A 25,013-nucleotide genomic window follows, 5' to 3' on the forward strand; every position below is an offset into this window, starting at 1 on the left:
ATTGTCAATTGTTCGATATCACTCAGAGAAACAGGTGAACCATCATCTCTTGCTTCAACAGTTACCTGCAGAAAAAAATTAAAATTTTCGAAATCAAAATTTTAGTACTGTGTTTCAATAAAGCCAGATAGAAACAATGTCCTGGATCTCATGCAGGTACCACAACCTCATCACCCAATTTTTATTTTCAAAAATTAAAAAAAAAACCCTCATTAATCACCAGTGACCACACAATCACTATCAACGATCAAATGTTCTGGGTAAAAATTGGACCGGATTATCAAGAATACACCTTATCAATGACAATCATTAATGACACTAAACAATTATAAATTAACTCATTGTTATCAGGAAATGACCATTCTTCAGTGGCTGAGGATTATCCTGGGACAAAATAAAAGCAATTAAATAAAAACCTCCCTCCTGCATCAGATTTTATTTTGGAATAATTGACCAATAACCAGAATATTTTTTCTGTCTGGCCTAAATTATATGATATTTAAAGACAATAAATATTTTAAAGACACTCTGAATGATCCCCTTGATGGAAATTATATGCATAATATATTTAGATATTTGGTTCTTAAACCCAGGGGGTCAATGAGCCAGTCTGTCTCAGTTCTCTGCAACAAATTAAAAAAATCTGTTTTCATTTCAATAAAATATTGCAAAATCAGACAGCGCACAATAGTTCAATATGATTATGTTGCCATGACGAAATAGACGTAATTTTCAAACGGTCTGTCAAAAGAGGTAAGAAACACCAAATTGATATTGTATTGTTACATTGTCTTTCCTGCAAGGTTAATTAAAAAAAATATTCAAATTCTATTAGTCGTCAGTAGTCCTTTGACAGTAAATGATATGAATACTTACAGTATATGTGGATGGCCTGTTAGTATCTGTCGTAAAAGATCGTCCCAAGTAGATTCTACCATCATTAGGATTAATATAGAATAAGTTGGAACCAGAAGTAGGTTGAACACTTTGTATCCTATACGTAACACGACTATTTGGAGTATTCTGAAATTGTACATATTATTATCATTATTGTATATTTCTATTGGGCACAACTTCAACATGTTCATCAAAAAATAGAAAAGAGACTGTAACATCAAACCAACACAATCTAGGTCATACCGGGACTAAGATATAGTTCAGTTTTCGATCAATAACTCACTTGCACATAGAGGTCTTTAGCCGTGGGAGGAAACCAGAGCTCCTAGAGAAAACCCACAAGGTTGGACGGGTGACAATACTCCTTATTAAGTACAAGCGGGCAATCGAAACCACACCACCTGACTCAATGACAGACCTTATGATCCAAAGTGAATGCATTAACCATTCGGCCACCCAATCCCCACCCAAACAACAAATAAAATGATTAAATATAGTCAATGTATTAAATAAGCAATCAAGGTTTCTAAAAACAATCCCAAAACAATTTATGCCTGTGTTCCAGAAAGTGGGTAGTGCCAGTGCTTTTGGGGATGATTTTCTTGTATTAGACTCTATGAATATTCATGTATATCTTTATTTTTCTTGTTCAGGGAATATAATGTAAGACACAATGTAATAACGACTCTTTAATTTAATGTGACCAGAAGGGTTTTGGGCGTTGGCATACATGGAAATTGAAATTAGGACGGGGTAGCGTCTTTTAAGATGAACAAAGAGGTAATCCCCTAGCTTAATTAATCATCGTTATGCTATCCACAACTTGGTTTAGACTATCATCATTCTTTGGTTGATTGTTTTGAGGGGTGTCATGTTTGGCGATAATGCTGATTAACCTTTGGATCTCTCATTACTTCAGGTAATGGCATGTCAAACATCAAGAACAAGAAGATGAGCAGCACTTGTTGACCAGATTCTGATTAATGAATAATGTACTAACCACTGGATCACTGTCTGTAGCTGTAGCGATAGCAATGACTTCACCAATAGCTTGGTTCTGTGGATAGACACGGGTATTGGGTGTAATAGTCAGGACAGGAGTTGCATCATTTACGTCAATAACAGTGATTCTTACAGCAGTAGTAGCAGATTGAACTCCCGTTTGTGAAGTCTGTTGAGCTTGAGTTGTAGTGACAGTAAAATCGTACGATTGTCTTGTTTCGTAATCTAGAACTTGAGTAGTAAATATCTGTCCCTGACTATTAATACGAAAGGGAAAGTTCTGATTGTTGACAATTGTATAGGATACAAGTGGAGTGGAATCTGCATCCATTGCCTGAAAAAAAAAATTATATAATTAGAATGATATCTATTGCCTTGTACTTTAACTAGTTTTATTTTTATATGTCTTAGGCTTGTTTGTTGTAATCATGTGATTTATAATGTAATTTTATAATATATTTTCTTGTAATAATGTGATTTATGTTATATTTTGTTGCAGTAATGTGATTTATATAATTGTATATTTTGTTGTAATAATGTGATTTATGTTATTGTATATTTTGTTGTAATAATGTGATTTATGTAATTGTACATTTTGTTGTAAAAATGTGATTGTATATTTTGTCATAATAATGTGATTTATGTAATTGTATGTTATGCGTGTTGTAATAATGTGATTTATATAATAGTATTTTTTGTTGTTGTAATAATGTGATTTATTTAATTCTAGGCTATGTTTGTTGTAAAAATGTATGCTATGTTTATTGTAAAAATGTATGCTATGTATGTTGTAATAATTTAGCTACATTTGTTGTAATAATGTGGATGTATTTGTATGCTACTCACAGTGGGTGGTATTGTGCAATATCAAATTTATCTAATCTTATGTCATGATTTCAATATAATAATCAATCTTGTTCACCTGTATTGTTAATATTTGTGTATCTATAGGACCATTCTCTAGCACTGACGCTTCATATAGTGTCTGAACAAACAAAGGTATGTTGTCATCTACATCCACCACATTAATAGTGACTGTTGTTGTTCCTGTTCGAGGACTATTACCCAAATCCCTTGCTTCAACCAGTAGAAAATATGTTCGTTCATTTTCATAATTCAATGGAACATTGTTGGCGATTTGTCCGGATTGAGAGTTGATCGTAAACCTTAAAGACAAAATAATAAATTAAGATTTGAACATACGCAAAGACTTAAGAATATCTGAAAATAACAAACTCAAAGACATTAGGATATATTTGAATAACAAACATAAAGACATTAGGATATCTGAGAATAACAAACATAAAGACATTAGGATATCTCAAAAAAAGAAATTAACTTGATAAAAAGTTTTGTGTGGTTATTTTTTTTAAAATTTAAATACAGGCAAAATTGATATTGGGCATAATGCTTTCACAAGTACCTGGAAATTATTTGTGTTAAATTTGAACAATATATTTATAAAAATAAACACTGAAAATAAGAAACAAAACGTGCACGCGTTAAACCATTTGGCCACCTATGGGTATTAAGCGATATCACCCTGGAAGTGGTATTAAACAAATGACAGACCTCATGCATGATCAAATGCACACACGTTAAACCATTTGGCAACCCAAAGAGAAATACAAATAACTCACCCATTGGCATTAAGGAAATAAGAAATTTGAGCATTATTTCCTTCATCACGATCAAAAGCCTATAATCAATAAATTAAAAACATCATTATTTTATGTATTGAAATATTAATCAGATTACAGTTGTATCAAAATTGAAATTATATAAACTGTTTTATAACAAATATATATATATACTATCCCATTATTAAATGCCTGATGATCCCCGTAGTGGATTAGTTTTTTTCTTTCTAGAAACCTTATATTTCTATATATATACACAAAATTTCAGTCTCAGGGCAGCCCTAGTGTAGCCGCCAACCATTAACAAACAGACAGACGAACAAACAAACAACAGTCACAAATATTAGTATAGATATATATTTCTTGAATAAAAAAATAAAACATTCTAACTATAATAAGTGCTAGAGAACAGCAACAAAACCGATCAGTCCATCAACCCACAGCCATTGCAAATGCAAGCCGAGGGCCTCCGTCCAATTGTATATTTTTGAATACTTATAGGCTTGGCAGGCTGAAGGCTAGTGCTTCCCCACAGTTGGATAATACTTTTGAAACTTTCACAAGCTTTTCTTGCACGCCCTGTAATTTTAAACATTCTCTGCTCAATTGCATTTAGAGCTCCTAAGTGAAATAGCCTTGGGTCTCTCTTCATCTAAATTCGCCACTAATCAAGTAAATGGAACTGGGTGTTTACTTACTGAAACTTGTCCTATATTGGTATTAGCTACATTTTCTGTAACACTAAATGTCACTGCCCCATTTGTAAAGAATGGATTATTATCATTTATATCAGTAACAATTATCTGTAAGGTAGTCTCAGCCGTCTGAAAGTATAAAAATATTTTAAAACCTGTCACAACATGTAAGATAGATATAAAACAAAATCACACAAAAACAATTATTCTAGTTATCAGTCAATCCTTCGTAAAGGCAGGGGACAGAAATATCATGCAGCTCTTTTTAAAGTATGCAGGAGTGTCTGGGAATCAGAATTATTTCTTTACACAGCTTAACTAGAAATTGTTTTATTAGAAATCCTTAAGAACAACAAGAACTAAACATCAATCTATATTTCAAATGCACATATTATAATATATTCTTTTTGAAACAATATTCTTACCCTTCCATTAGCATCTTGAACCCGTAACACAAGTGTATGATTAATAATCGATTCTCGATCCAGTAGACGCCTGTTTATCACAACACCACTGAAATTATAATTGAATAAGTTAAACTAAATACTGTTAGTTAAATATTTTGTTAACTAGTAAACCTGTTCCCACTTATCATTTCAGGAGTTTGCATTACTGTTAACATATTATTGTTATACTTTTCTCTGTGAATCTGTCATAAGATAAAATAAATCACATCAGATTTGAGTATCTGGATCTAAATGGGACTATTTTTATTGATAACATTGTTTATAGTAATATGGCCGATGTGAATGATAGCCATCTCTTATCCACATACATGGGACTATTTCTAATGATAAATATTGTATATTGTATTATAGCAACTTCTAATGATAAAGATTGTATATAGTATTATAGATGTTATCTAGATACATGGGACTATTTCTAATGATAAACATTGTATATAGTACTATAGCAACTGTTATCTACTTGTATGATAAACATTGTAGATACCAATATAGCAATATACAAAATAATCACCTGTTATTTACGGTAAAGAAATTGCCTTGTATGTTATTTTGTACTGGGGACTGTGATAATATAGTATAATTTAAAGGATCATTCTCAGCATCAACAGCCTGTTAAAAGATACAAAAAAAAACAACAATCAGATTATGTTAAATACCCAGTATATATAGAGCTTGACAAACATAGAAATTGGCAGTATCCTTGTTGTTTTAACTTTATTACAGGTAATCAGAATCATGTATAGAGAGAGTCTACCCAATTTGTAAATAGATCCACATTAGAGGTGGGAATGTCTTAGACCCCTAGACTACCCAACCCCCAGGAACTCAAAGAGTAGCCATGCTAGCCAGATCTATGATTTTGTGTAATACTAGAATATTTTGTTTACTAGGCCTACACCACAACGATTCAACAAGATTTCGCTAGTCCTTTTCATGCGAAAACAGATCTTGTTGAAATGTTGGCGTGTGATAAAACTAGTATTCATACCCAGTGTTCTGCTAAATAAATCTCTTCAGGGACTTTATCAAATATTTTCAAGAATCAAAATAAGTTTGTAATGTTGCTGATAAAAGGATAAAAGAAAGTACTGATGTTGGCACGGAACTACTTACAGGAACTCTGAATACAGATGACGACATTGGTATTCCTTCACTAACGAAAATAGTATATACCGCAGCCGGTATAGTTGGACCATTGTTCGTTGCTGTGGCGGTGACGTCAACTATTACAGCTGTTTGAGAGAATCTGTAATAATAAATATTGAATAATACACTAATATGAAACTCTTTCAGCACAAATGAATTTTTTTCTAAAAAATTGAACTGTTAGAAATAAAAACACAGTATCAAATGAAATGAAAAGAGGTTTAACTCTCTGATTTTATGTACCAACTGAGCTAATGAAGTCGAGGATATGCCATGCAGTGTGCTTTGAGGGAATTTTTAACCGGGCAGCAGTGCTACAGCCTACTCTTATTTCAAATCCAACTGTCAACTGTTTCTTGACCTCATAGGATCTAGGTTTATTGCCTCATTCAAACGACTAGACACTGTTCCTTGTCAGTTCCTCCATCGTTCACCACTGCAAAAGAGGGAAACCATGCGAAAAATCCTGAAGGACTTTTTTGGCCAAAACCGGCATCGAACCCAAAACCTTAGTGCATAGTTACTGAGCAACTGTGGTGCCCTTCATACTGAGTCAATATATCCACCTTAATAAATAAGATGATTAACAATCCTCAACTTAAATTTAATGATTTTGAGCCCAGGGAAAGAAAAACATACTCTTGTGCGGAAGTTTTTATAGAGCTGCTTTTATCATTAACATTTGCATTGCTCTGATTAGCTATCCTTTTATTACAATGACCGTTATAAATCAGTTATTTAAACTGAACACAATATTTATGAGAACCAATCACTGGCTTTATCATATAAGCACATGGATACTTGTCGAAACATTGTGCTTATATAATTAAACTATTGATTTTTTTCCATAAGAATTGAGTTTCTCAATTACTAAATGTGACAAGATAATCTACCTTCGTTCATTAATAGGAGCCTGATCTGTAGCTCGTACAGTGATAGTGTAACGTATACCACCAACCAGAGTACCAATGGCACGTATCTGACCATTGTTTTGATCAATAACAAACAATCCAACTCCATTGTTATCAACGTTCACAATAGAATATGTGATTCTTGAATTTGCTGTGTTGGCTGGATCACTATCTGTTGCTGTTACCTGTAAACAAATTTACATTCATTGCGAGAGAGACAGAGAGAGAGAAATGGGGTTTAACGTCCACTTGACACAAACTAGGCCATTTCGGGACTAACATATGGTTTAATTTTATTACAATAATTCGCTTGCGAGTAGGGGACTTTAGCAGTGGGAGGAAACCAGAGGACCCCGAGAAAACCACGAGGTTGGACAGGCGACCCTACTCCTTGTCAAGTAGAACCGGGGATTAAAAACCACGGCAGTTGCTCAATGTCAGGCTTTATGATACAGCGTGCACATGCTAACCATTCGGCCATCCAACCCCCCACAGTCATTGCGACAATTATCCAAACTGTTTTATAGTGGTAATGCCAAACCCTTTTTTAACCCCTGTACAAGATGATTGACCTTTAAGATCTCACCGAGTAAAGTTCTACGTGTAACATCACATCATATTACATCAATAACAGGTATGTTGTTAACATTGGATGTAGTAATACAAACTGGTACGGACAGAATTGGTGCCTTTCATTTATTTTAAACCTCAGCGTACTATTTTATGTACCCATTCACACTTAATGGGAAATATCTTTTATCCAGATATACTTAAAACACCTTTTTCTTAATAACTTTAAGAGCACATCAAGTGATTATATGTACGTACAGCCAGTGGTTACTATATACACATTACAGCAAGTTCACACAAATCTGATTAAAATCATTCGACATATTACCGATTCATATGGATATATTTGTGTGTATGTACAGAATGTTTTGTTGTCGGTGAATGGAACATTATAATTACTGTCCATTGATTAGGAGTGTTATATACTATAAGGATATGACTAGTTATCACATACTGTCGACTAACTTAATAGAGGTTAAAATGTCCGACAATTGAGAAACCATGAGGTAATTACGTAGATTAAGTAAGCACAGCCGGCATATTCTTTTTTATGACTTACATGTCAATGGTTCGGCGGGAGTTATGTATTGTTTTTTTCATCAAGACCAATAAAAAGACTGCACGCACATCAATTTTTGTGTGTGGGAGGTCCCTGAGAAACAATTTATTTTTTGGTGTTTCCTAAAACAAATTCTAAATAGGATCTAAAATTAAAATAAATTACAAATCAAATCATACGTAGTTAATTGTCTTATTTAATTAGGGGATTAAGGAATCAGTCAGGCATTACTCATTAAAATGTGTACACATCACAGTGTGTCTATGTAAGGAATAACCATTCCTAATATGCATTCGGTCACTGTGACGTCACTGGCGTCCGAGGGGATTAAGGCTGTTTTTGATAATTGGCAAAGTCAGTTTTTACGGCAGGTCTATATTTGCGACTTTGAGTGAAGATGGCTCAATCAATATTATTCAGATAGGTGTGAACTTGCTCTAAAGTGTATATAGTAAACACTGGCTATAAATACATAAAATTTGGATTGGCCATTTGATGTGATCTTTAAAAAAATTGTTTTAGACCTTAATTTGCAGAAGAGAAAAAGGTAATATTGAGAGCTTATTAACTTGTCCCGATGTCATCCCTATCAGTGATATTCGCGGCCAAGCAAATATTTACTGCTGATCAGTTTGATAATTATCAAGTAATCAAACTTGTAAATAATAATTTCAGTTGGACATAACAACATGTTAGGCAACATTGAACTAGTTCCAGACATTTTGACCTCTGTGCCAGATATGTATCAATAATATCAATTAAACATCATACAGAAACACAAATCCGTACCAGAGCAATTGTGACTGAGAAAGTCTGAATTTATGCTTGTCAAAGTCTGGATTTGTGCCTGTCAATGTCTGTGACAGATGTCTATTTCCAGGTTTGTAAACAATCCATTTCTCCCTATGTTTTTGCAAATCATAAAGCTTTTAGGTCCATATAATTAAAATTTAGAAATTGTAAACAAAACCTCTTTAAATCGACTTGTGTGGCTAGTTATTTATCATCAAGACTCTGAAGAAGTGAAAATGAAATTGGTTTGGCCGTATGTTTATCATAAGACACTTACTTGTATTATTTCTTGTGTATTCTGGTTAAGATTGTCGTAATTTCCAGCCGCTTTCTGTGCTGTATAGATAGTTGCAGGAAAAATGGGTGTGGCATCATTTACATCGATTATATTGACAGTTAATGTAGCAGTGGCTGTTTGCGGTGGATTGAAATTTTCTGTTATTCTAACCTAAAGTAGAAATGAAATGAAATTAAATGAAATTTACATCGATTATACTGACAGTTAATGTGGCAGTGGCTGTTTGCGGTGGATTGAAATTTTCTGTTATTCTAACCTAAAGTAGAAATGAAATGAAATTAAATGAAATGGGGTTTAATGTCCGACTGTTCAACAACAACTGGGCTAATAAAGATGGGTGTACGGCGTACGCCATGCATGTGCAATGAGGGAAATTTTGAATTCCAACCGTCAAGGGTTCGTTTAGGTGCACATCGTTTTTGCGTTCCATCCAAATAACTATGCATTTCCCTTGCCAGGTTCGCCATCCTGCAGCATGCTCAAAATATCTAGGGAACTTTTAGGATTGAACCCGTCCCTTCTCGTTAGTGAGTCTGCGTCTACCAAATATAACCAAAGACTGGAAGCGAACTGGGACTTTTAACTTGTTTTTCTTTTTTTGTCATTTATTGCAGCAACGGTACTTGTTAATCAAGACTCGGTCTCACTTTTCCATTTTTAGATTAAATCATTATTTGTATTTCAATCTATTTAAATGTCTTAAAAAAAATTCCTTTAACATTTGAAGCCAAAATAAAAACCCACAATAGGCAAATTTAGCTCTTAAATAATGCATCTTTAATGATCTCAAAATGTTTTTAACCATCTTAACTGAAGAATACATGTACATGGGAAAACATATATGTTATTGGTGATTTTTTAGCTTATAAATATGATATTCTATTTTGCTGTCCCCACACACAGAGGGAACTGACAATCAAGTTACCCATACCTGAACGATATGCTGTTGAACATTCTCAAAATCTAAATTTGCACTTCTTGCCACCACAAACCCATCATTTGTAACAGTAAAGAAACTGGAATCTGACTGGTAGAAGAACTGAGTTGGATTATCCCCGATTCTCTATTTAAAAACAATAAAAAACGTATACATTTAACATTGCAAATAACCAAACAAAGGTGACAATAGATATGAATGATCATCAAAATCAAATCAATCTGTTGAGTACATTTCTAGTATGGATTAACTCATTTCAAAATTTGATACTATCCTCAAAACAAAACAATGCTGTACAGAGACTTTAATAGAAATAAAACAAAATGAAATGGGGTTTAACATCCTACTGTTCTGCTCTGACTGGGCTAATGAAGACGGGATACGATACAGTGTGCAATGAGGGAAATTTAGGCCGGACAGAGACACTACGGTCTTATCTTATTTTGAATTCCAACTGCTGAGGGATTTTCTACATGCACGCCAATGTGCACGTTTTTTTCGTGCCATTCGAACGACTAGACAGCTGTCCTTGTCAGGCCCTCCGTTTAACTTTAATAGAGATGTAAGTATATTATATTTACAGCACAAAAGGGTATGCCATTTCCAAAGAATAGAAAGTCTACTTTTTTTTAAAGTTTAAGCAAGACATTGGCAGTAAGATTAGAGGTTGAAATTGTTGCGCAATACATCAAATTGAGAACTAGAGAAAAACTAGACAGGTGGAAAATATTAGGAACAAAGTAGAACATACAAAACACAGATCCTATTTCACTTTGTTTTTTATACTTCAAAACTTCATTTTACTTGTCTTTACTACACTAGGATCTGAAAGAGTTGTAATATAACCCAGGTTCTGGTTGATGTGAGGAATTAGACAATGAAATGGTCTGTTGCAGTGAGACGGGGATGGGGCTGGGTTGGCATGGGAGGTGGTTATCCGTCACATACTGTTATTAAGGTCCAACACAGAATATATATTTGTAGGCGTGCGATAAGGGGGCTGTGTCAGATGCTGTTATTAAGGTCCAACACAGAATATATATTTGTAGACGTGCGATAACGGGGATGTGTCAAATGCTGTTATTGAGGTCCAACACAACATATATATGTGGGGATGGGGTAGGGGGGAATCCGTCAGATGCTGTTATTAAGGTCAATTAAGATGACACCCTGTATAAATAAACAAAGAATCTATTTCTGTTAACTAAATCATATCATACCTTGTCTGTATCTGTTGCAATAATCCTGAAAAATGTTGATTGGCTACTATCTGAGACAGCTGTACCTCCAGGTGAGTTTTCTTTTATATAACCAATCAAACTCCCACCAGGTAGGGATGTAGTAAAGGTTGGAATATTTTCATTTATTCCTCGGATAGTTATAGTTACCACAGCTCGAGCAAATCTTCTTCTTACGGATTCTTCCTCAGCCTAAGTAAATGTCATTTTAAAAATTAATTCATTACAATATACAAACCTATTCTTAAAACAAAAAAGATACTAGATGTCAACCCTGATAAAGACTACCTCCCAAAATTCGATGTCAAGGCTCACACTGTCGGTCGTCAAAGTCGCAATTTGCAATAACAATATCAAAGTGATAATCTGAATCGTGTCAATGAGTAATACTTACCAATTGTCTCGGATTAATGATTAGTTGATTGATAAATTCCTATTGTGAAGCCTATCTCAAGTCATTATTTAGGTGTTTGTCTAAGCGATGATTATTTGATGTTTGGATTCGTCTTTAAAAAAATGGCCTACAGTTCTTTTAGAAGAGAAATAAATATCTTGATAGTTGAATTCATAGGGCATTGTAAAATATAGAAGCATGCCTAATCGGATATTTTTATTTCAATTTATATTATCACCATTGGTCGGAAACGTTATCGGATTCTCGAGTGAGAAAACAGTCCGCCATTTGCTTCATATTACCACCGCCAAAATACTCTAAAGTGAATGACAAGAATAATGGAAGCATCTGTTACAAATCTGATACATGAAAATAACAATAGGACTATTGTACACGCAAAACATAAATTTATAGAAAATTAGCTGTCCTTGGATGAGATTTGACATGTAAATACATTGTGCAATATGGTGTGCAAATAAACTAAAGTCACCCCCAAAAAATCGGATCTTAGTAAATTGACTCAAAAACTGGGCTTATGTATTATGTAAAGACGAATGTTTTAAGTTGTTGTATTTTGTAATTATATCGGTAGTTATTTTTAATAGACCTGTCTAAGAAATAAAAATGTTACATGTTGTCTTTTTATCATACATTTTTGGCAGATAAAATATTCCAGTTGGCGGAAAAAAAATATGAACATTTTTGTACATAAAAATTATAATCCATTTTGGCAGGAAAAAACCTGAAAGCCAGCGTGAGCCCTGTTCACTGTTATAGTACACTCAGTGCTTGGTCTCCTTAATAATACTTAGCTTCAGCTTAATGTTATTTTTGAAAGAAATTTTCCATGTTACAGTAGCCTGTGCTAATTATTAGGGAGAATGGTGTTTAACGTTCACTTGAACCGAATTAGGTCATTTTGGGACTAACATATGGTTGAATTTGGTATCTATAATTCGCTTGTGCCTAAGGGAAACCGAAGGAGTCAGAGAAAACCCAAGAGATTGGGCAGGCACCCCTACTCCTTGTCACGTACAAGCGGAGAATCCAAACCTAGCCAACTTACTCAATGACAGGCCTTGTGATCTAACGCTAGAACGTTAAATCATTTGGCCACCCCACCTCCATTATATAATATATGTTGAAAAACCATTGCTTCAGTTTAATGCGTCTTTTAAAGAGATTTTCGATGTTACAGCCGCCTGTGTTTATTATTAGGGGGTAGTACTACTAGAATGAACATAGATGTATGAGCCCTCTCCTAGGACCCAGAATGAAAAGCCTATATAAATCTATAATAATGTAAAGTAAAGCTATAATAGACTATATAATGAATTGGATACTTCGTCTCCGCTTTATTTTATTTGTAAAAGATATATTCAATGTTACAGACACCTGTGATATATGTAAAGTCAAGAAATGAAATGAAATAGGATTTAACGTCCTACTCTTCTACACCTACTGAGCTCATGAAGACTGGCATTCACCATACTGTGTGCTATAAGAGGAATTTTGCCTGGAGAGGAACACTACGGCCTACTCTTATTTCAAATTCCAACTGTCAAGGGTTCTTTTACATGCACGCCAATGTGTACACAGGACTTCAGTTTTTTTGCATCCGTCAAACCACTATACATTGTCACATGCCAGGCCCTCCATGCCACACACGGTGGAAATGTGCCGGAAAATCCCAATGAAGTTTCTCGGTTATCACAGGAATTGAACACAGGATCTGTAAAGTCAATAGAATACAAACTATACAAAACTTACCCTTACTACTATTTTTAACTCTGTGTTTGTGGGGTTAACAGTTCTAATTTGAGTAATAACACCCGTGTATAAATCAGAACCGCTTACAGGGCTTGTTGTAGTTACAGTAAAATAGTTTTCAAAGTTTGGTGGAATAGCTGAAAATAAAAAATAAAATAATTTAGTTAGAAGACCTATAGTTACTTTAAGTTTGATTCTAATGGACAGTGGGGGAGAGAGGAGAGGGGAGAGAGAGAGAGAGAGAGAGAGAGAGAGAGAGCTTTAACCTCAGTCCAATCCACACAAACTAGGATATTGACAGTGTCTTCCGGATATAACATATAGCACAATTACATTTCAATAATTTGCTTGCACATTGGGGTCTTTAGCAATCGGGGGAGAAACCATGGGACCGAGAGAAAACCTACAAGGTTTGGAAGGCACACTTCTGAATAAAACCATGCTCTCTGACTATATGACTGACCTTATGCAAAGCGTATATTTTAGGCAAGTAGAACCCCCCCTCCCCACCCCCCAGCCTCTCTCAAGCCAGCCTCTCTCAAGATGGGTACGGTAGTTTGTAGATGGCTAAAGAAATTGGACATGACGCAGCCAGAATTAATGACTACACTAAAATGTGGTTGCATAACAATGATAAAAAGTCCTCTTACTTTCTTGAATAAAGTATCTTATTGGATTGTTTATAACCAAATCTTGATCTTTAGCTTGTAATAAAACAGATTGTCGAACTGTACCAATAAATTGATTTGGATATGGGTATAATGTCAAGTTATTATTTGTTACTTGATCTATGGATGTCTGAAACAAACATTAGGTACAATGTGTAATAGTAGACAATTAAGTTATGTACAATGTGTAATAGTAGACAATTAAGTTATGAACAATATGTAATACACACACCATTAAGTTATGTACAATAAGCACACGAATGTGTATAAGCACACTGTTGTACAATGTGTATTATGCACATAATAAATTGAATAATTCACTGAATTCAGACCAGATCTCTGACCATCAGCATTATTTATAATAGTAGAGTGGCCCACAGCCTCAAATAATCTGACCTGTTTTAACAACCTGGTGTTTTTAATACCAGTAAGTCTTATCATAAGCCCCAAATATAGCTTGTTTATTGGATTTTTTCTGTGCATGAATTACTCTAATATTAGTATAAATCCTGATATATGGTACTGAGAAATAAAAATTAGAAAGTAAATCTAATATAATAAAAGTTTATAGGCCATGATTGCATGATGCCCACTCATAGTTATAATTTATAACACACATTTAACAGTGAGTCTTGGCCTGAGCGACTTTGTGACTTGTCTCAGCAGGAGGTAACTAGCAGTTATCGTGTCATTAGGCATAGAAATGAAACACAAAATGCGTTTGGTATAGATATTGTTCGAAAAAGGACAAATCATAAATTAGCAGTCGAGGGTAGGGTACGTAAGTATAGAATCCACTACCAGTTACCAGTACCAGCACAGTACCTGTGCTTCTAGTGTTTGTAAACACGAAATATTATATTAATAATATTGAATGGATTCCGGTGTGAGACGTTTCATACCCAAACGAAACGTCCGGTAGAAGACGTTTCGTTTCGCCTAAGTGAATTTAAAGGGGCAGACCAACGATTTTCAAAAAGTTTCCATCAATCTTAAATATACATTCAGAAATAATCCCGTCTATAACACAAACAAAAAAATTTTTGTTAGAAATTAATTTTTATTAAAACAGGAAGTGATGTAGTTGGTTCAACACGCGCACTGGCGTATGTTTAGCGATTGTTGTGTTCACACATGGTCGTTTGGATGAGAATCCGACCAAAGGGACTGTTTATTGGGATATCATAAATATGAAATTATGCGTTTTTTAACGTTTGATGCACGTGTACATTCACTCATACTGAATAATACTTTGTGGTCCAATTCACATGGCTAATTGTTTACACCACGTTGTTTGCTTGACACCCGACAAGTGAGAGATATTTCGTCTGCTTGAATGTTTTTGTGAGTGCTGAATCTGATGATAGTGATTTTATATATTTCAACGGACTTGTGGCACATATATATTCAAATAAATATATAAACTTCCAAAGTATATGTTAACGTCACGTGTCGGAATATAAGATATCTCTTCTCAATCGGTCTAGCTAGGGAATGTTCACTGCTGATCTGTGTGATCTCGACCTTCTAGTCTTCAGTAATATTACAGATTCGAGTCCAGCCATTCTTGAGAAGAAATGGAAGAAAGAAGGAAAAGTCATTCACGTCGACATTATATCTGCCAAAATGCACTATATAAATGTCTCATCCATGTACCAAGATACGATTAGTTTCCCATATTTGGTTTAGTCAAAAACGAGTTAAATTTTATGAGTGCTGAATTAATTAATATACCGAACAGCTTTTCGTGACTGAAGACTATATAATTCACCACGACATATAATACTCGTATGCCCCTAGAAATAGATGTTTGTCAAATTATTGTTTGGAGATGATGACGGGGGGTTGGTGTGTGTGTGTGTGGGGGGGGTGGTATCGTCTTTTCGTTCAATAAATCAGACTATAGGCAAAGACGATAAAGTAGCATTATTTTGTTGTTATCTTTCTATGAATAACTTACGGCTGTAATGTCTGACGAATATCTGGGATTAAAACATGGAGTTGAAGAGAAGACTGTGGTATATCGATTACATGATGGATATTCAAAAACAGGTGGTAAATCGTCACCGTCCGTTATCGTCACAGTTACAGTTGCAGTGGAAGTTAATTTAAGATCTGTGGTAGCTTGGTCCTGGAAAAAAATACCCGCATAAAATATGAATATGTTTTCATTTAAAATTAAGTACACTTCAAAACTGATTGAAGTATAATAAAAACGTCCGAATTTGTTGTTGAAAAATAATCGGTAATCATAGGCAGATTGCTATGTGGATATGTCTTTTTTTGTAAAAATGTGTCGAATCGGTCCCTTGTACTCCACAATCCTACCAATAAAATATGGGGCTTCTCCAAAAATGCCCAGGTTTTCGATATAATGTTTTAAATAAAATTCTTTTTACTTACAGTAGCTGTGACAATTATGTTGTATACCGTCTGCGCATTTCGATTTCTCAAAACTTCATAGTCAAGAGTCATTTTCACTGTGATAACTGCGGTATTAGGATCTATCGTGAACGCAAAAAATGGATCAAACTAAGAAATAAAAAACAACAAAGAAAATTAAAATCAACTCACATTTTAATATTATAGAGACATGTAATAGGTCCAGTCTAGCAGATGCTTTTGAAAAGTCTCAACAATATATATATATATAATTAAAGATATACATATATATACATGTATAGAGAGAAATGCGGTTTAACGTCCACTCGACACAAACTAGGTTATACCAGGACTAACATACAGGTATGACACTATTTTATTTAAATTTTGTTTAAAAAGAACTTTTTTATATATTTATTTTTTAATAAAAAAAGGAAAAAAAACCTTACCAAATCTCCTGTTCCCGATGGAACAATAGCATACAATATATCCTGGTTGACCCCGAGATCGATATCAGTGGCCTGGATGTTACGAAATACTGTTGTTCCTACTGGTGCCATCTGAAGATATATAATTCAGCAGTATTACTATTATACTTTTATCAAATATCGGCGTTGATCCCCAGACCCATTAAATTGATCTGATATATAATTTTGTTTATGTCTGTGTATATTGTGAGAGAAAGAGAAATGGGGTTTAACGTCCACTCGACACAAACTTTCTTTTCGAAAATTTTGGATTTTTGGAATTTGCAAGTGGAAACACTGTTATCGGATACTGGCGAGGGTGGCTCACGAGATCATGCCATCTGAGCTAGTAAGTGCGCACACCTTGTGTCTCAGCGCAATCGATCATGCATAGTAGTTTTGGTATCCGAACCAGTCCAATTTTGAAAAATTTTCTCGAAGCGGGGACCCCCACTCCCTAGTAATACATTCTCCGTCAATTTTACACTAACCCCGTTAATCTGAGGTCATGGTCAAAAGCTACTCGTATGCAATCTCAATCTGTTTCACAGAAGATTACGAAAGTCACTGCTGATCAGTGTGACTCGTAGGACTATGCCAAGACGCGACGCCCCACTGCAACGTTTTTAATCAGAGAGAGAGAGAGATGGCGTTTAACGTCAACTCGACACAAACTAGGTCATTTCTGGACTAACACATGGTTCAATTTTATTTCAACAATTCGCTTGCGCGTAGGTGTCTTTAGCTGTGGGAGGAAACCGGAGGACCCGGAGTCACAATGACAGACCGTATGATACAGCGCGCGCGTGCTAACCATTCGGCCATCCAACCATCCCATTTTAATCATATTGGTAAACTGCATGCATCCTTACCTCGTTGAGACTGGTTCCATATGGTAATCCTGAGTATGCTGGGGCGTTATCATTGGCATCCAGTATGTTGACAGTCAGGTCATACGTCCTTACAGACTGCAATAACAGTTTTAAAAAAAACTTTATTAATTTAATAAATTAATTTTAAAGGTGCATTATGTAAGAATGAATTAAATAGAGAGTTTTATTAACCATTTTTTCTATAATAATTCAAAAATAGATAAATAAAAATGAATATATATATATATTGAAAATTTCAGTCAAATTACCATTTTTGCAGTAATTGAATTTTATTGCCAAAATGATTTTTATTTCTAAACTAGTTGTTATTTCTAAAATGGTTGTTATTGCAAAAAGAAAAATGGTAATTGCAAAAATGGTTGCTCCAGTTGTAAAATGGTTGTTATTGCAAAAATGGTTGCTACAGGGTGTCACAAGGAACATCTGAAGCACCGACGGACGCAGGCGAAAGCAATATACGTACACATCAAATGTGTGCGTATAATAATACGCATTATACGATACAACGAAAGAACATCAAAAACAAACCACAGAACACCTGATTTTAACCAGAGTAGGTTATTTTACGATATATTCCCATTTAATTAAATATTGCTGAACGAAATTTTCTTTTCAACTATAGGCCTGTCTATATAGATGTTTTTCCACTTACCCCTGAAGTTCCACTAACACACTGCAACTGGAAGTCATAGGAATTTATAGCTGGTGGTCCCTGAAATAATCAAGCATAAAACAAAACAAATGAAATGACATGGGTTGGGGGGGGGGGGGCATGGTCTACTTTTCTGCTCCATCCACAAAATAAACAACCGTTTTAATGCAAAAAACTGTATTTTATATTCTAAATTTAAACTGTATTTGTAAAAAATGGTGTTGCAGTGTCGAAGGAGATTTATGTTCATTTATGCACCAAATAATGAACTGTAGATACTTACATCTCTGTCAATTGTCCTAATTAGACGAATATATATGCCATTGTTTATACTCTGAATACTAAAATAGACATTAGGATTAATGGAACTTCCAGCTTGATTAAGTGTTATCTGTACATTTGTGAAAAGCTGACCCCCTATCCGAATCTGAGCTTGGTATATATCTCTTTCTGGAAAATTTTCTGTGAAAGATAAAACGTTTTAAATACGAGAAAGTGAATGTTAGTCATAATTATGTTTACTATACTAAAAAGAGATAGCAACGCAAGGCGTTTAAATACACCCAAAAATAAGCTTATCCGAATGTAAATAAGAATTTGGACCAACTTTGTTAAGAACATGATATGATTATGGTGTTTTTGGGGCATATACTCGGGAACAGATAGTCCACGAAAGCTCCCAAATTACTAATACTTCACACCTACTTTGAAAACAAAATCCATTACCCCCCAAAAAAACACCCCTCCACCCACACCCACCCCTTAATCTCGTTAAATAGAATTCGTAAAAAGGGATTTTGGGTAAAAAGGGTTTGTCCTCCCACTACCCTTCACACTTAATTTGAAACCAAACCAATAATTTTATATGGATCTCAAATTCTAGAATGAAAACCCCCCCACCCCCCTGAAAAAAACAAAGCAGACAGTGCAAAAACTGAGTATTTTATATCTCAGAACTTACCGGGTGTTGTTCCTTCTACGATGTTGACGGTGAGTCTATTTCCAACATTGGGATCGAGGGGTTCACACAATTGGCCATTGGCGCCGGTAAACAAGACGAACAGTAAAAACAGGGTTAATGCCTGGCACCTTCGGTCACTTCGCCGCGACCACATGGTGCTTTGCTACCACGCTGGACTGAAAAATAAAAATATATTTATATAGATATATAACAGATTAGCAAGCAAAAATAATAATTCCATTCAGTCTTTTATTGGAAAAAGGGGTTTGTTTATAACTATATTTTCTTCTATATTATTGTACTATCTCAAATTTGAAGCTGGATCACTTTATACTGGGCGACGTTATCATTCTTTGAGGATTTGTCCAGATGTGGCATAGATTGTTTAATTTCGTGGCAACGGTACTTGTTAATCGATACTAAGTCACGATTCACCATTTTTAAATTAAATCATTAAATTGCTATCGTGTTTCAATCCGTTTAAATCTCTGCCATCCGATGTTCTAGAGAGTTGTAAATATTAAATTCTCATAAATACTTATGGTCTATATGAGGTGAAAGGAATTCCTTTATTCTCTATCAAACGAATATTCGGGTAAATTCTTAACAGCAATTGCTAAAACCTACTATTATTTATTACTTCCGGAGTGTTAAAATAGTTGGAAATGGCTGATTATTAGGGTTTAATTTTCACTTGCGGAAACTAGGTCATTTTGGGACTAACATATGGTTCAATTTCATGTTAATAATCCGCTTTAAGATTGAAAATGTTTAATTAATCTGTGTGTGTATGAAACATGTAAAAATGATTAGACTCGCATTACAAAATTTTTTAATATGGAGGCTCAGGCCAGATATTTCTCGTTGTGCAGACTGAGTTTAAACGGGTGTAAAACCAATTTAAATATTCTATAATGAATCATAATTGCTTTGATAAAGATTGTAAACACAGCCATACATATTCAGAGCGAGCGTCTTTTGAAATATAAGAAACCTGTACAAAAAATGATGATTCTTTTCATAAAAAAAAATGTCAGATATGAAATAAACCTTTATAGTGTTTACATCATTTTCCTTTATATCTTTACTATACGATGTAATAGGACTGTAACCATGCAAAACCGCTCATGTTTTCTTTACTGATTAGATTCTAGATAATTTTGAAGCCTGAATTGTTATGACAAATTTAGTGATTTTTGTGACTAAATAAATCGCCTCGCTCCCCGATTTTAGATGATTTGTAGGCCTTGAAGGCGACCCCACCCGCCCCAATTGTAGATAATTTGTACATGAGTTTTAATATGTAGCCTAAAATTTTCATGACTAGAGACCCAATACCCCAAAAGCCCCCCTCCTACGCTACATTTACCCCCACGCCCCTACATTTACCAATCCTTCGATTGTCTATGGTAACAAATAGTGTTTAAAGGATCAATACCACTCTTGTTGTAACTGAATAATATGTCCCAATCTTTATTCTGGTCAACAAATTGCACTATTTTACAATATTCCAATTAATTGATGATACAAATTTCATCTTAGCACACCTAATTTAAAAAATTGGAAAATTCAACTAAATGATTTGAAAAGGCTGACGTAAAGCTTTTCAAATGTGACTTGGATTTAAAAATATTTTTGAACCCTCTGGACAAGTAAAATAGGATTTAATGAATAATTTACACAACAGGTAGGACACTAACACATCTAGTACTTAGAATAAGGCTATTTTTTATTTTCTGAAGCTGTCAAGCCAGCAAGAGTGTTATTGTCCCTTTAAAGTACAATGTTTAAAACTAATCAAATCTTTCGAATGTATTTGGAGATTTATCGGACTATAGCCCATGGTCCTGATTGTCTATGATTGCAAATTGTAGTTTAAAATTATGAATGCTTAAAACTGAAAAAAATCTTCAGAATTGATATAGACGTGTTTGTGTATATAGCCCGTACCCAGGATTGTCTATGGTAACAACTTTAAGTTTTAAAGTATGAATGTTGACTAATAAAGGCATTATAGAATACAATTTTCCACTGACCTCTTTAACCCTATGCTCATTAATAGCATAGCGGCTCTTTGACCTCTAGCATCTTAGTCTTTTGATATTTTTTTCTCACGACGATTTGCCCCGAGTAAATAACCCATGTAGAAAATGAAAGTTTTAGTAATATGTGATGTGGAGCGAAGATATTGTTAAGTTTAGAGGAACTCGTTGAAGCGTGGTCTATTGGACATCAACAGACGCTTCCCATGGACGCCCCCTACACAGCAATTGTTTTGGTCTAGGGACTATTCATCCTTACACAGACCATAACTGGGGCTATAATCATGTCAGATTTCATTAAAGTGTAATCAAAGTAATAATTGTTGTAAAGGGTTAAAGGTCAGAGCTGGTAATCGGGGCATTTCTAAATAGATCTATTATATATAGACATGCATGTGGATGCATGGGGTGGGTGGATATATGAATGTGAATATAGTATAGTTTTAGTAATTACGTCATTGGAATATATTATGCAGTCGTGTTTGTATAGAAGAAGAAGAAGAAACTTTATTGTATAAAAAAAACTTACAAGGTTATGTGCATATACAAATAAAAATAATAGAATGGTTAACGAGTGCGCGTTGCATCAATAGGTCTGTCATTGATTCAAGTGGCGTGGTTTTGATTCCCCGCTTGTACGTGACAAGGAGTATGTTCGCCTGTACAACCTCGTGGGTTTCCTCCGGGTCCTCGGGTCCTCCGGTTTTTTATCTGGCTGCTAAAGACCCCTACAGCGAACTAATGAACTAAAATTGAGCCATGTGTTAGTCCCGAAATGACCTAGTTTGTGTCGAGTGGACGTTAAACTCCATTTGTCTATCTTTCTTCCTCTCATGGGGTGATTAGATAGAAGAATCACATAAGAACTTAATTTTTAACTTCGGGAAGCACTTTTGGGACACGCGGCGGCTCAGTGAGTAAAGCGCTGGCTCGCTAACCTGAAGGTCCCGGGTTAAATTCAGGTCCGTGGTGCAGGTCTGAGGGGGGGGGGGCAATGAACAGCGTCTAGTCATTCGAATGGGATAAAAACCTAGGTCTCGTGAACATATTGGCCTGCACATAAAAAACCTAACAGTTGGAATTTGAAATACGAGTAGACCGCAGCACCTCTGTCCCGGGCAAAACTTCCTTCATATGCCCGTCTTCTTTATCCTGGATGCAGCCGAAATAGTAGATCGCTAAATCCCATTTCATTTGACGAGGATTGAGGTGGGTTATAGCGATATTATGTGTTTTACTTATGTATTATAGTGAAAGAGGCAAAGAGAATACGTGCCGGTAGGGAGTGCCAATTGAAGGTCAGTCTACCGAATCTTTCATATCTACGTGGATGAATGACAAGTAATACCCAGGTAAATGAAATAAAGCTTCACCAAATGAAATCTTTACAAAATTCAATATTCATTCATTGTATGCCCACTTTATCAAGTACCTTTACAATAAAACCTTGTTCCCGTTGATATTATATAGACATGATTGTCACGTGTTAAAAAGAGTATTGTAGTAGTCAATGAACCGTGTATACACGAGACTATATTATTTTCTGCAATATACTACTCCGGTTAGATGTTTTAGATAACAAAGATTAAAACATCAGGTTGCGCAGTGGGTGTATAAAACAAACACCGAAGACCCGAAAACGACGACTCGCCTTAATTTTGGTCTTACATTACCAGCGTAACGCATTTAGAAAACATTTTTTAGAAATTTTATACAATGGACGAAATATTTGAGGGCCCAGGTACTGATAAAATGTAGTTTAGCGTAAAACGTACTGCCCCGACTGGGCTAATGCAGACGGGCATATTTTGCCCGGGCAGCCGCTACTGTTATATCGAATTCCAACTGTCAAGGGTTCTTTTATGTGCAAACCAATGTGTATACGGGGTCTTGGCTTTTCGTCACACCCGATCGACTGTATACGCTGTCCTTTGCAATTAAAATAGTGGAAAACTAAAAATTCAAATCAATTCCTTTCATCATGAAGGTCAGTTCGCCACGGGGAGGGAGTAGAAATGCAGAGAGAGGGCTGGTATATAGAAACATATGTACATAATAAGAATTTTAAAATAGCCATGACCGCATTCAGACCTAGTCCCCACTCACTTAAAATGGACAGATACGAAAAGCACCCCTCCCCCCCCAAAAAAAAAATCTAAGAGTATACCAACAATGCTACATGCACAAAGTTGAAGATGAAGCCTATTTATTACTTTAATGTCCACTGTATGAAGAGTTACGTATCGGCCATATATTCCCAACATTTAAAAATAGTTTTATTATCTACTCTATTTTCTCTAGAAAATCTGTTTAACCCACACAAAACAGATGCAAAATCAGTTAATGCGTTCGTATTTCATGCAGTGCAATGAAATAAAATGAGGTTTAACGTCCTACTGTTCTGCTCAGACTGGGCTAATGAAGACGGTTCATCCAATGAACCCAAGAGCATAAATTGTGTCTCTACCTTTCTGTACCAAAATAATTATCTGGATATCCATGTATTGTCATTACATATTTTATCATTTGATTCATATAATGCCTGTATTCTTATATCATATTTCCATATATACTGTAGGGGATGTTCAGAAACAATACAAAACTGCGGAAATGCAGTGCTATTTTTATTAGAGGCAACCAGTGTATGTTAATAACAGGCCAATTGCCTGCACATGATCATAAACAGTTCATATGGGCGGCTTATCTGACGGCCCCAATTCACTCGCAAAGAGATACACTGTCAAAAGTGAAAATGGACGTTTTTGATTTTTGTCTTAATAATGTGTAATTGCTCCACCAATCCTCAGACATTCAGCAATTCGTCGTGGCATGCTCCTTATCAACAGTCCAATCACGATCTGACCCTCCCCTCTTGCAGTGCCACGGTCAATTCTTGCAGTGATGTCGGTTGACGTTTACGTCGACGAACGCGTCTCCCGATCAAATTAAACCTAACACACTAAAGCAAAGATACGCTAAACAGTAAATCTTATGTAAGAACCGATAGGAAAGCAAACATGGATAGATAAACGCGGCAGTTTTCAGCAACTCTTCCTTGAAGTGTCGAATTTGACAATGAACCCCTCCCACGTGTATGGCACTATTGCGTGTCGCATGTGCACCTCAGTGGTTCTGTTAGGGCAATAAGTTCTTCATCTGTGAACATAATCTCAAAGCATATCAAATGTCCATGACTATTTATCATATCACAACCTGCATAGGTATTCGCATTTCAATATCCCCTCCTTTTTTTTAAGAGTATATATAGTATTATGTATTTATAATATTTATACCCATGCATTATACTGGTATTGTATGCTGAGCCATTACCAAACCTGTTTGTAAGCTAGATTAAAATTACCATATTGAATTTGAACTACACTTCTTACAAACTGTGTCGACAGAGCCCATAGCATTGCAAGACATTGAATTTGAACTAAACTTCTTACATTACTGCCTTAAACGTGTGTTATTATAGATAATTATACATGATATACTATTATACCCTTAGCCCCACAGCCCACCACCACCCCAACCAAATTATGGATATCATATGTCTCGAGATTTATACGATAAAATTCGAAACAAAAGATGCCAAGCTTAGGAAAAGTTTTTATCTTCTTTTACTGGCG

The 25,013-nt window shown here is 35.0% G+C and overlaps 3 long non-coding RNA genes across 3 annotated transcripts; all 3 read right to left on the reverse strand.

Moving 5' to 3' along the window:
• Window positions 1-4,682: 4,682 nt before the first annotated feature.
• Window positions 4,683-6,878, reverse strand: LOC130010658 (uncharacterized). Its single transcript, XR_008785916.1, has 4 exons — window positions 6,741-6,878; window positions 5,815-5,947; window positions 5,213-5,310; window positions 4,683-4,747 (listed from the first exon to the last, which is right to left on the reverse strand). It is a non-coding gene; the product is annotated as an uncharacterized LOC130010658 (long non-coding RNA).
• A 3,035-nt stretch (window positions 6,879-9,913) lies between these two features.
• On the reverse strand, window positions 9,914-14,107 carry LOC130010662 (uncharacterized). Its single transcript, XR_008785920.1, has 4 exons — window positions 13,967-14,107; window positions 13,317-13,453; window positions 11,135-11,344; window positions 9,914-10,040 (listed from the first exon to the last, which is right to left on the reverse strand). It is a non-coding gene; the product is annotated as an uncharacterized LOC130010662 (long non-coding RNA).
• Window positions 14,108-16,815: 2,708 nt separating this feature from the next.
• On the reverse strand, window positions 16,816-18,826 carry LOC130010665 (uncharacterized). The gene is made up of 4 exons (XR_008785923.1): window positions 18,662-18,826; window positions 18,379-18,438; window positions 17,706-17,801; window positions 16,816-16,926 (listed from the first exon to the last, which is right to left on the reverse strand). It is a non-coding gene; the product is annotated as an uncharacterized LOC130010665 (long non-coding RNA).
• Between the last annotated feature and the right edge of the window lie 6,187 nt (window positions 18,827-25,013).

Source organism: Patella vulgata, chromosome 2 (assembly GCF_932274485.2).
Source record: "Patella vulgata chromosome 2, xgPatVulg1.2, whole genome shotgun sequence".
Taxonomy (NCBI): domain Eukaryota; kingdom Metazoa; phylum Mollusca; class Gastropoda; family Patellidae; genus Patella; species Patella vulgata.